General features: G+C 41.7%; 1 non-coding gene across 1 annotated transcript; it reads left to right on the top strand.

Moving 5' to 3' along the window:
- The first annotated feature begins 7844 nt into the window (after positions 1-7844).
- TRNAA-CGC (transfer RNA alanine (anticodon CGC)) lies at positions 7845-7920 on the top strand. The gene has a single exon. It is a non-coding gene; the product is annotated as a tRNA-Ala (tRNA).
- Positions 7921-13496: the final 5576 nt, after the last annotated feature.

Raw genomic sequence — 13496 nt, 5'->3', positions numbered from 1 at the left:
GGGTCAATGTTTATGGTTTTCACCATCTCTGCATAATATTACTTGATTAGGTTGGGAAAGGTAGAAGAGAGGAGTCATAAATAGCCAAAAAACAAAACCAGGGATTTGCTACAGTTTTAAAAAGGTTTTCTTATGTAGATTTTAAACATGCACCGAGGTAGAGAGAGAGAACAGCACAGTGATTCTCACACACCATCATCCAGCTATAGTAACCACTGGCTCATCTATTGGGTTTTCCATTGTCCTACTTCTGATTATTCTTAAGCAAATTCAAGGTAGTACTTTATAATATATGTATTTACATCTTGGTGTGTAGTTCTAAAAGATGAGAAGTCTTTTTGAAAAACATCACCACAATAATATCATGATACCTAAAAATCTGATAATCCCTTAATTATCAAATAGGCAGTTAGAGTTCAAATTCCCCTGGCTGTCTCACAATTCTTTTTGACAATTGGCTTGTGTGAAGCAAGATCGAAACGAGGCCTACACATTACATTTGGCTGATGTATTTCAAAAGTCTCTCTTTTCTAGGAAGCATTTTTATTAAAATATACTATATAAGCCTGACCTGTGGTGGTGCAGTGGATAAAGCGTCGACCTGGAAATGCTGAGGTCGCCGGTTCGAAACCCTGGGCTTGCCTGGTCAAGGCACATATGGGAGTTGATGCTTCTAGCTCCTCCCCCCTTCTCTCTCTCTCTGTCTCTCCTCTCTCTCTCTGTCTCTCCCTCTCCTCTCCAAAATAAATAAATAATAAAAAAATAAAAAAAAATAAATTAAAAAAAAAAAAAAAGTTTAAAAAAAAAATATACTATATAGGGAAGAGTGCTTAAATTCCTGAGTATACATTACAGTGAATTTTCTCCCATGAAACCACTGCCCATGTCATGAAATAGAACATTACCAGAACCCCAGTAGTACCCTATTGTAGTTTTAATTTGCATTTCTCTAATGGCTAATGATGCTGAGCCCTTTTAAGATATATTTTGGGGGCCATTTGGATATTCTTTTTATGAAGTGCCTTTTCAAGTCTTTTTCTCCTTCCCCTTTTAAAATTGAGTTTCCTCTTTCTTATTGATTTGTGGCCTTCTTCATAAATTCTGCCTGCGAATCCTGAGTTAGCGAGATCTGCTGCAGTTTTCTTCTCCCTCTGTGTGGTTTGCTTTCACGCTCTTAATGGTGTCTTGATGAACAGGAGTTCTTAATGAAATCCAATTCATCAATTGTTCCCTTTATGGTTTGTGCTTTTCATGTCCTACTTTAGAAGTCATTCCCAGTCCTCAAGGGCATGAGAATATTCTCCTTAGTTATTCGTTGGAAGTTTGAAGGTTTTGCCTTTCCCATTTATGACTGTACCCCTTGTAGAATTTAGTTTGGTGATGGTTGTGAGGAGCTAGGGGCTATTTGTTTTTTCATGTACCTCTCTAGATAATCCAGAACCATTTTGAAAAGACCACCCTATCCCCTCTATCCTACAGTGGTGTCTTTATCCTAAGTTAGAGGACTGTACGCATGTGACTCTGTTTCCAAACTCTCTTTGTCCTATTGGTCTGTTTGTGGTTCAGTTGACAAAAGTTTGTGTTAATACCATACTGACTGGGGGGGGGGAGGGGAAAGAAAGAGACTTTGCTTGGGGCGATGGGTGTGCCATACAGTGTGTAGATGATGTTTTATTGAGTTACACACCTGAAACCCATACCCCAATAAATTCAATTAAAAAAATACCATACTGGCTTAGTTGCTGTAATTTTCTAAGTTTGCCATCTGGTCGTGTAAATCTTCCTCTCTGTTTCTCTTCAAGATCATCTGGGCTATTCTAGTCCTTTTGCATTTCACAGAAAAAAATAGAATCATCTTGTCAATTTCCACAAAAAATTTCTGAGACTTTGGAGTTGAATAAAATCTATAGATTTGGGGGAGAATAAATAGCTCTACAATAGTGAATCTTTGTATCTAGGACTATGACATATTTCTTCATTGATATGGGGCTTCTTTAATTTTTCCTGGTAATGTTTCCTGATTTTTCTGGGTAGGTCTTGCACATCTTTCGTTAGACTAATTTCTACATATTGGGTGTTTTTGATGCTAATGTAAACATATTGGTGTTATGTTTAAAATGTCATTTTCTCTCTGCCCTAATGCTAGGCTATTGACAGGTACTTCATCATTAAAGAGAAATTAAAAGTTCATATCAGAACTAATCTTTAGTCTTGAATGTAGCACGTTTTTGCAGCTTATTCTTGCCTTTCACATACATGTAATTAATACTCCAGCACTCTTTCAGTCCTTTGAAGGGTCAGACTTAAACACCCTCCTTTGGACCAACAGAGAGCTTCCCAGTGCCAGTGAGGGCAGCTGTAGGAGGAAGCATAGTTTACATTTACTGGGTGCTTGCTCTGTGTTAATTACTAGTCTACGTACTTTATAAATACTAATTTACGTAATCATCACAACTACCCCATAAGGTAGGTTCGATGATATTCTTTTTTTACAAGGGTGGAAACGAAGGCACAGAGAGGCTGGATAACTTTCCTCAAGTCACACAGCTTACAAATGGCACATCCAGGAGTCAAACTCAAGCTGGCAGGCACCAAAGCCCATCTTTTTAACATTCTGTAGCCCCTTAGGTGGGAGCAGCAGGTGGGTGGGGGCTACAGTAGGAGAACAGGAATAGACTGGGCGTCCCTGCAGGGCATCTGGCCAGAGAGCCACCTGTGGACCTGCTTTCCAGCACCTGTGCGATGCCCCTTGTGGACTGTGAGAAGTATATTGGGGTCGGAGTACAGGCTGCTTTAGAGGGGGCTGGGGTTAGGCCAAGAGAAGTGACACATAGTTAAGCTAATCGTAATTCGATCTTTGGATCAGATTTACAGACTGAAGAAATATTACATTGATTTATTTTTCAATTTCATCACTTTAGAACTTCCTCAGAGTAAGTAGAATCATGACTTCTGGTCTGTTCTTTTTCTGAAGTGACAGGCACATCTATATTTAGACCAATAGTCATGCCTCTGTGGTGATGGATCAGTGTGCCTCCAAAAGTGGCTGTGTGTCGAAGTACTAACAGTATATCCTTGCGAACTGGGGAATTGTCCACATTGTAGATCTGACGTGCGCACAGCAGAGGGGCTTCCTGCACTTGGACCTCTTAAGCAGATAAACTAACCTTTGTGCTAGGACCATAGAGATCCACTTGAACAAGTGTCCTCAGGCTCACGGAAGCAAGCAGACTCAGACAAATCAAGTTTAGGGCTTCCCAGGCCTGAACATGAGAACCATTCATTTTGATAACACAAACCACAACCTGGAATTTTCTCTAACTCCCTCCTTGCTCTCACCTCCCACGTTTTGTGTGCCACTGTGCTCTATTGATTCTCCCCTTTCTAGAGCAAATCTGTCTTTTCAACATTGCCACTAATAGTCGGGACCTCTGTCATGCTTTCTCCTGGGTCGGACAGCAGCCTCCTGACTGCTTTCTGTTTTTTCTGTGTTAGTTGCTGTCACTGACACCAACGTTATCTTTATAGAACATAAAGCCGTCATGTCACTTTCTTATTTAAAATGATCTCAGTGGCTCCTGTTGCTAGAGGATTGAAGTCTGTTGTCCAGGTAGTGGTCTAGGACGTTTCTCAGGAACTGGCCTAGGCCTCTCTCGTGTCTCCATCTGCCTCCTTCTTTCACCTTGGCAGATCACCTGTGGCCTGGACCATGGTCTGCTCTCAGACTTGGTGCTTTAGCTGTGATATTTCTCAACCATGTGCCTTCTGCCACCCCAATTCTCACTTTTGCTCTTTTGGCCAACTCTTAACTTTCCTTAGAGAGTATCCTCATACTCATTGTGGGTAGAGGGCTTGATGTGCTTCTACAAAGCATTTCTCTTACCATGTGTTACCATAGACATGTTAGTCTTCTTTGTAGGCTGTGGAGTCCTTGAAGGAGAATCTGATGCCTTATTGTTCTCCCAGGACACCCTAAGCACTTCACAGACATTTGCTGGATGGATTCTTCCATTCACCCAACCATCCATTCATTCTTTCAACTAATACTGATATTTGCTATATCCAAATCACTGAACAGCTCCCAGAAATATGCAGTGAACAAGAAAAATTCTTATTTCCACTGAGCTGATATACTAGTGGGAGAAGACAGGCAATGAGGAAAGAAATAAACAGAAAATAAGTTAGGTGATATGAATGCTAGGCCAAGAATTGAAGCAGGGTCAGATGACACAGAACGCATGGGTAACTTTTATTGGGTGGCCAGAGAGGGACTCTGAAGACACGCTGGAGGCTGAGATCTGAATGAGCTGTCCCTGGGAAGATCAGGGACCTTCCAGGCAGAAGAGATTACAAGGGCCTTAGGAAAGAACCAGCTTACCTAGAGCCAGGGTACAGTGAAGAGAATGCCTGTAAAAGAGGCAGGACCCAAGAGATGTGGGTCACAGCTGGTTTTGGAGTCAAAGGTAATTCATTCTGCAAAACGTCCTGAACGCTATTGGCAGCTGCTAATGGCATAACCAAAGTGCCCTGTTGTTCACCAGTGGTGCCTGGAAGCGCTTGGGAATGGAGGTGCCGACCCCCTCCTCACTTGACTTAGAGCCCAGCCTTCCGTGTCAGGAAGGCCTGCGAGAAGAAGCTGCCAGTTCACTTGGCTTTTTGTCCTTCGTGTGTCCAGTTTGCCCACGCCACACATTTATAACCACAAGAATGTGAATACTTTTATTTACTCTGAAACATGTCTATTTTTTAACCTTCACAGTGGGAAAACGCCAATAAGTTACCCATCCTTTGTTATTTTCAGGCTTAATATTTTTTATTCCCTTCCCCTGCCCCCTGGGAAAGGAAAGGTGCCGTATCTGAAATGTGTGTGCCCATGCGCCGGGGGGGGGGGGGGGGGGGGGGGGGGGGGGCGGTGCGCGCTTCTGCACACACATGGCCATGGCCCCGGTTATGTAACAGGAGCCGTTCTGGGTACAGTTGGCTCATGGAGAAGGCCAGGATGTGGCAACTACCAATCTCACTGCAGGTAGGCTGAACATGAACTCACGGCTTAGGGCAACCTGTTGGCCAGCTTTATTTTCTGACTCAAAATGTCCCCTTGAAAGCCAAGGTTTGGGTTAATAAGACCCAAGTGAGTTCTTTTTCATAGAGAGGTGATCTCTGCCACAGTCAGGATCGACGGGAGATAGACAGTTATACAATTCGTATTTTCTTCAGTGGCTGGGTAGCTATCACAGAGGAGATCTGGCCTGACCAAAGTGTTCGTGTTTTTGTGATTATTTCAACCAGCTTGGCCACACCAAGGCCATGTCTAGACAGTGTAATAAGCCTTGTGAAGGCACAGTGGTCTATTATTTGTGGGATTCCCCCACCATTTTTTATGTTTTTATTTATTTATTTATTTTACAGAGACAGAGAGTCAGAAAGAGGGATAGACAGGGACAGACAGACAGGAACGGAGAGATGAGAAGCATCAATCATTAGTTTTTCATTGAGCGTTGCAACACCTTAGTTGTTCATTGATTGCTTTCTCATATGTGCCTTGACTGCGGGCCTTCAGCAGACCAAGTAACCCCTTGCTCAAGCCAGCGACCTTGGGTTGAAGCTGGTGAGCTTTTGCTCAAACCAGATGAGCCCACGCTCAAGCTGGCGACCTTGGGGTCTTGAACCTGGGTCCTTCTGCATCCCAGTCTGATGCTCTAGCCACTGCACCACCACCTGGTCAGGTGTTTTTTTCCCCCTTTTAATGTTTCTGGTTATTCTTGTAAGAACCATGTAGAAAGCTTGTTTATGCAGTATAATAATTTTGAATTGAAAGGAATATTGGATGTCCAAACATTTCAGACAAGGTAATTGAGGCCCAGGAACAGAATAAGTTGGTGTCAGAACTAGGTCTAACAGTCTTGGTGTCCTGACTTCCAGGTTAGTTCTTCTGTGTCCAGTCATACTGCCTTTAGTCATCAAAGGGAGGTACAAAGAGGTGACCTGATAACTTTTTTTTAAGCCAGTAACCCTTATGTAAATATTGGGAAATTATACATAAGAATCTGGATCACTGGTTTCTCCAGAAAGACTTGAGTTCACTCTTCTGTAAGACTAATTGTTGGCGTTAAGCATGGCTTGTGCCTTTTCTATGGGTTATACGCTCTTCAGTTCACCACAGCCTCCACTACTCCCTATTGCATCTCAAACATTGAGGTTGATTGTCAGCTTTCCATTTATAGTCAAGCTTGTGCTGTTTTATTTCTGATAGTAGAATTAAGAGGAATGTGAGTTATTTCTCATGCTCACATCTCTATTAAAAGTGGGTGGTATTTCAGGAAGAATGGATATTTTAAAAAGCCAAGTGTTTCAGGGCCAAAAAGAATACAGCTCAAGAAGATATTAGGAAACAAATCTATTAAAATTTTCACCTGTAAGGCATTGGAAATTGCAGCTCCTGTTCTAAACCCTAATGCTATAATCGGAGAACTTTGGATACATCTTTTCACCGTGAGGTTGTGTGATACCTGTGACAAGATTTGAAAGGAGATTGTCATAGCAGGGACCTGAGAAGAAAAGTAGAACAAAGAGAGGACATGGACCCTTCTCTCCCTGTGCCTCATGCAGAACTATTAAAAGTGAAATCTATTTGTTTAGACACTGAGTGACACTGAGTTAGGTTGTCCCAAAGATTGTACATTAAGAACTCTTCCTATACAGTTTTGGCAGGCTTACCTTGACTCGTTCTGCTGCAGTCTGGTCCTCATCACAGCAGCAGAGTGACTGGCGAAGTCAGAACGGAGGTTCCTCTGCCCTTTGCTGAGCTAACAGTGAAACTGCTTAAAGGAAATGCCCTATATTATTGTGAGAAATAAATTGCAAATAAGCAATACCCAAAATGTTCTACACACAACAAATGACAAAGAAAAAAATATATACTACACTTGTGGTTCCTTGAATAGAAGATGCCATGCATATTTATCCAATATTGTGAATAGTACAGTTCCCAGGCTCATTTCTATGTGTGAATTACTGCTGCTTTAGGCGGCCTGTGGAGGATGTGCTGGTCTCTGCTTCTAGCTGCCCAGATAATATTTCTAATATTTCAGCTCTACCAACTAATACTTCTCTGGCAAAGCCAGCAGGTAAGCTACAGGAGGCTCTGTAAAGGTTTAAAAATAATTCAGCTATATTGTGTTGAACATAATTGAAGTGTCATGAGCCACCCAGAGAGTAGGAGAACCAGTTCTCTTTGGTTTCTACTGGTTTAGTCTGTTTACTTTCCTGGTGCCTGTCACTGAAGCTTGGGCTGGAGACCTGGGGAAGAATGTTTCCTGTGGAGTTTCAACAGGTACAGCTATTTGTCACTGCCTCAGAAGCTCCATGGCGAAGGGTAAGGAAGGCTGCCTTTATGGGAAGGATAATTATGGTCAGTGACCTCTGAGTTTTAGCATGGTCTTGCTCTGTGTCCAGACTCACATCTGATTCAGGAAGTCTTTTATTTTTGTGTATCTACATCCACAGTTTCCTTACTGGCTTTTTGGAAGGGAAACAGCCCCGGGTACAGATGAGGAGGGCTTTGAAGTTCGAGTTTCTAGAAGAAGGATTATGTAGAGGGAGGAGTCATTGTCATTAGGATGCCAGACACATGGCAAAACCAAACATAACCACATATTTCCTCTCTGACTTACCTGCCCAAAGCATAATTAAACTGGAGGGGGCGAGTGGCAAGCAGGTGTTAGATTCTGTGTGTGTGTGTGTTGGGGGAGGGCTGACCCCTTGTCCTTCCCATCCTTGCAACCCCAGTGGTTGCTCCTTTTCTAGCCAAGCTATAAACCTGGGGATCTCAAGATACATCTTGAGCCCTGGCCGGTTGGCTCAGTGGTAGAGCGTTGGCCTCGCGTGCGGAAGTCCCGGGTTCGATTCCCAGCCAGGGCACACAGGAGAAGCGCCCATCTGCTTCTCCACCCCTCCCCCTCTCCTTCCTCTCTGTCTCTCTCTTCCCCTCCCACAGCGAGGCTCCATTGGAGCAAGGATGGCCCGGGGGCTGCGGATGGCTCCTTGGCCTCTGCCCCAGGCGCTAGAATGGCTCTGGTCGAGACAGAGCGACCCCCAGAGGGGCAGAGCATCGCCCCCTGGTGGGCAGAGCTTCGCCCCTGGTGGGCGTGCCGGGTGGATCCCAGTTGGGCGCCTGCGGGAGTCTGTCTGACTGTCTCTCCCCCTTTCCAGCTTCGGAAAAATACAAAAAAAATAAAAAATAAAAAAAAATAAAAAGATACATTTTGACTGGTGACGCGTGTCCTGGACTTGGGAAACTCTTGTCATCTGAGTGGCCTAATGAAGTAGAACTTGCATAGACAGCGAGGCTTCTCAGGGTTGGGAAGCTCTTTGACTTAGTTAGGACCTAGTGGGTCCAGGATTTTACTGGAGTCACCAAACAGTGACTTCAGTGCCCTGAGGGGAGACCCATCATCAACCTGGCCTCTGTGAGGTGGACACACCAGATTAGAGGGGATGGAGCACATGGCTCCTCCACTGTACTCAGTCTGACCCCTCGGGAAGAGCATTTCCTCTGAGATAATGAGGGCTGTAGTCTGCTTAGCATTTTGAGATTCTGCACCTCTTATAGTGTTGGCCACATCAAAGCACAGTTATTATACCAGTCATGGTAAATTAGTATAGGTCCCTATATAAACATTATTTTATCTCTCTTTATTTTCAGATGAAGCATTTGGTTTGTATATTAGGTTTAAACATCAAACATAATACATGGTCATATTGGGATGTGAATACTACTTATGGTTTAATAATAACTGGCATTTTTATTATGTGTTTGGCACCACAGGTGTGGCATATTATGTATACAGCATTTAAGGTGTAGAGCAACTTAATAATTACTGTTGCTTTGTGTGGCCTATGTAGAATGTACCAGTTCAACAGATGAGGTCATTCAAATTACATAAAAAGGTCACCTGAATCTGCCTGTCAGAATTCATGGAAACTGCAAGACTGGACTAGTATTTAAATATCAATAGCACTGTCCTTGAAATGTTCAGCTTTATTCCTGCCTCCTCCCCTTTCCTTACCCACCTCCCCCCCATGCAGGCTTGACATTGTCATGCAGAGTCAAGTTTCCCCTAGGAAAGGCCCCAGTGTGCCGTGGTTCTAAACCGGTGTTTCCCACCGTGGGGCCCACGCCCCACAGGGGGGCAATTCGATAGTTAAGGGGGGCAATTTGAAAATGGACTCGACAGGACTTTAACTCTTTCGCCCCAGGCCATTTAAATGCAATGCTAGATATCGGTGCCAAATTTAACAAAAAATGCAATTCTTAAATAAGTGCGGTAAATAATTATTAAGTATAATTTCATTTGACAAGACCAAAATATCAACTGGGTGATTGGCGTGCTCAAGTAAACTTCGTCCTGGGTTCACCGCGGAGCGTGCCGTCTGCCGAGGGGAACCCCGGATGTTTTAAAAACTCGCTAAACAACGCAGTTATTCTCACCTAATTGGCCCATCGCAACTTCTGTAGTGTTTCACATCATTCAGTTGGTGTTAATTTGAAATAAGTGTCAGTCAAAACTGTTGTAAAAGCTCGTTGATTTAATAAATATACATATATATATTGTATAGATATAATTGGTAAGTATTTGATTTTATTTTTATCAATATTAAACTCTTTATTAAGTACTTCTTGCATCGGGGCTAGAAAGCAATAATATTTTATAAATATTATTGGGGCTATAATAGTGCATGCACGACAATTTTAATTTTAGAAGCATAACTTTCCAGAAAATTTTGTCAAGTGGAAAAAATATAGATACCTTTTGATTTGCAGTGGTAGTGTAGTAAATGTGTTATATACATTTAAATAAATATGAATTTTTAGTATACGTTTACTCTATGTCACATTGAATATATTTTAACACATATTTTAATATTATTTTTTAATTGATCTTATTTTTATTTCTTATAGCCCATAGTAAAATGAGTGGTGCAAGCAAGAAAAAAACTCGTCAATATTCGCAGGAATATTTAAAATTTGGGTTCATACCCGCTGTTCACGATGAGCGGATTCCTTTTTGTCTTTTATGCCAGCAATGCTTGACCAACGAATCAATGAAACGAGGTTGTCTTGAGGCGCATTTGAAGGCGAAACATAGTGCTCATATTCAGATTTGAGTTACTTTAAAACTTTAAAGAAAAATTTTGAAAAAAGAACAACATTAAAGTCTCTATTTACTGCTCATACTTCAACTAATAATCGTGTTCTTGAGGCTAGTTATCAAATTTCTTTATTCATCGCTAAAACTGGAGAAAATCACACTATAGGAGAGAATTTAATAAAACCATCAATATCAGCATTTCTTAAAACGGTTCTTGAAAAAGATGACAAAGATGTAAAAGCTATGCCACTCAGTGACAATACTGTTAGCAGAAGAATAGATGAAATGAGTGAGGATATTGAAAAATAACTTATTGAAAAGCTGAAAACAAGAAAATTCTCCTTGCAAATGGATGAATCAACTTTGAGAGACAGTGAGGCAGTATTGATAACTTACGTAAGATATATTGATAAAGGACATTTTGCTGAAGAAATGTTGTTCTGTAAAAGATTAGAAAGCACCACTACCTCCAAAGATATATATAATAAGCTAAAAAACTACTTAGATGTCAATGATATACCAATGAAAAATATAATATCTTGTGCTGCAGATGGTGCTCCCAATATGATGGGCAAGAAAAATGGCTGCTTAAAATTGATGAAAGATGTGAATCCAGAAATGATTCTTGTGCATTGTGTTATTCATAGGGAAAACTTGGTAGCTAAAAACATCTCGCCTGTTCTGAATGAAGTATTACATACAGTAATAAAGTGTGTTAATGCTATTAAAGCTAGTGCCAAATGTGAGTGTCTTTTCAAGCTATTTTGTGAAGAACAAAATGAAGACCATGTGAGACTTTTACTTCATACTGAAGTAAGATGGCTATCTAAAGGAAACTGTTTGAAAAGATTTATGGAACTGTTTGATACTCTTAGTGATTTTTTAAGTGACAAACCTGAAATGAAGTATCTGTTAACAATAGATGGTAAAGCATTTGTGAGTTATTTAGCTGATATCTTTGAAAAACTAAATAATTAAATAAGCAACTTCAAGGAACAAATAAAACTCTTGTCGATGCAAAAGCAAAGATATTTGGTTTCATTACCAATATTGAGTTATGTCAGAAACATATTAACAACAAAAACTTTAAAAAGTTTCATTGGCTCCAAAAATGTGAAGTAAGTGATACCGCTTTACTTGTTATTGTCAATCATTTGAATATTCTATTGGCTGATTGAAAAGAAAGATTTTCTGATTTAAAACAAATTGATTTCCCAACATGGATGATGCAGCCAATGTTAGTGGATTTGTCTGATATATCAAATATGCAGTATCAAGAAGAACTCGCAGAATTGCAAAATGATGAGTCAGTTAAAGCTTTATTTAATATCAAAGGAGGGATGGCATGGCTTTGTGAGGAAACAGAAATCAAATTCCCAAATTCAACCAAATGTGCAAGAAAACTATTGCTACCGTTTCCATCTTCATTTTTAGCTGAATGTGGATTTAGTGCTGTAAATGATTTACTGGTAAAAAAAAGAAATCGGCTGGATATAACACAACGTGGAGACTTGAGACTAAAGCTAACCAAATTGGAACCTAATATAAAATCTCTGTGCAGCAAGCATCAAGCGCAAGGATCACACTAAATTAAAATAATAAATTAATATAGAAAAATCTGTATTAAAATTATTTGGAATTTAAATTTCTGTTTTTCATTATATGTTTTGAAATTTTACTTACTGTGTTTTGTTAACAATTTCATAGTGATTTCTTCCTAGAACCTATCATTTATGTTTATTAAGTGAACAAATCAATTTTTTAATGTTAAAAATTATGTATGTTACATAGGGGGGGACATAAAAATTTTAGAAAGGTTAAGGTGGGGCATGGCACAAAAAAGGTTGGGAAACACTGTTCTAAACCCTCTCTGAACCCTTCCCTGGACCCAGGGCCAGAAACAGGATGTGGTTCCAGGAACAGCTGCGCCCAGTGATTCCCAGCCCCTTTGGTCTCATGGCACACATACACTAATTACTAAAATTCTGCAGTACACCCCCCAAAAATATATTTTTTACAATCTTACAAAAAAAAGAAAATAGGTACAATTTTGATTCATTCACACTGGATGGCTATGGTGGTGTTGGCTGCTATCATTTTTTTATGTGACCATAAAAGGGAAAAGAGGTCAGCGCCTCTTGTAGCACACTAGTTGAAAACCGCTGCGCTAGACAAACACCAGTTGGGGCTTGTGGCAAAGATTCTCCTTTCCTTTTGACACTCTTCAGCTGTGCCCTCCCAGGGAAGAGGTTTGCTCATTCTGGAAACAAGGTCATTGTCCTCTCCTTGCATAAGTCTGTGTTGTAACCGCTGCGACATCCCCCTTGCTGCCGGGGCGGATGTTGGTTGATCTGAGAAGACATGGGGGAGGCTGCCTGGGCGGCTCCCAGAGGCCTGCGCGAGGTGTCAGCTCCAGGGGACCGGGCCGAGCTGCCAGCAGCCTTGCGCTCAGCCCCTGGAGGAGGAGCAGGGTAACCGCCCCGGGGTGGACGCCTGAAAGTCATGATGTCAGACGCCCCACCCCTGCTCGCCAGCATGGAGGGTAAATGTTTTCTAGGTCAGCAGCTCTAGACGGTTCCCAGGTTAGGCCTGGTAGGGCAGCGTATGCGAGGACCTGGAACTGGAGCTGAGTAAGAGACTCCGAAGTTAGGTTAAGTAGGAAGAGTTCCTCCAGCAGAACTGCATTGGTCTTTTCTAAACAAGGATGGCCGTGGCTGAACACCCTTCTTGCATGTGTCCTCCTTGTCCGTTTACCCCTCTTTCAGGTCTCCCCACTGGGGACAAGAGAGATGGCTCTGGCTTCCAAAAGCAGCCTCGCAGCTGTGGGAGGAGTGGCTGCTCAGCCATTTTTACACCTCCGTTGTGAAGTTTACCAGCACTGCGCAGAGCTCCTCTAGACACCAAAGGGTACCCAACTGAATGGGAATCTATGCTCTGAGGATTTAACATTTTTTCGGCAACTCCCTTTACTTCCTCCCCTCAACTCTAAGTAGACAAAATATTGGCCCAAAGGTCCAAATAATCTCTTTTTAGGGAGTCATCTCGCCATCTCATTTCCAGCCAGGTACTTTTCCCTTCTTGTAACTTTCCAGTTAATGTTTTGGGGAATACTACTGGTAACTCTGCCACCTGGTGGTCATTCCAAAAACTGTACCCTACAAAGATTGAGCATCCTCTTTTATCTTGTTTAATTTATTTTGAGAGCGAGAAACATCGATTAGTTGTTCCTCTTATTTATGCATTCATTGGTTGATTCTTGTATGTGTCCTGACTGGGGATCAAACCTTCAACCTTGGCTTATTGGGACAATGCTCTAACCAACTGAGCTACCTGGCTGGAGCCACT

The sequence above is a fragment of the Saccopteryx bilineata genome, chromosome 1 (genome assembly GCF_036850765.1).
Source record: "Saccopteryx bilineata isolate mSacBil1 chromosome 1, mSacBil1_pri_phased_curated, whole genome shotgun sequence".
NCBI classification, from domain to species: Eukaryota; Metazoa; Chordata; class Mammalia; order Chiroptera; family Emballonuridae; genus Saccopteryx; species Saccopteryx bilineata.
The sequence above is the reverse complement of the archived record's forward strand: the minus strand, read 5'-3'. Positions and strand labels throughout refer to the sequence as shown.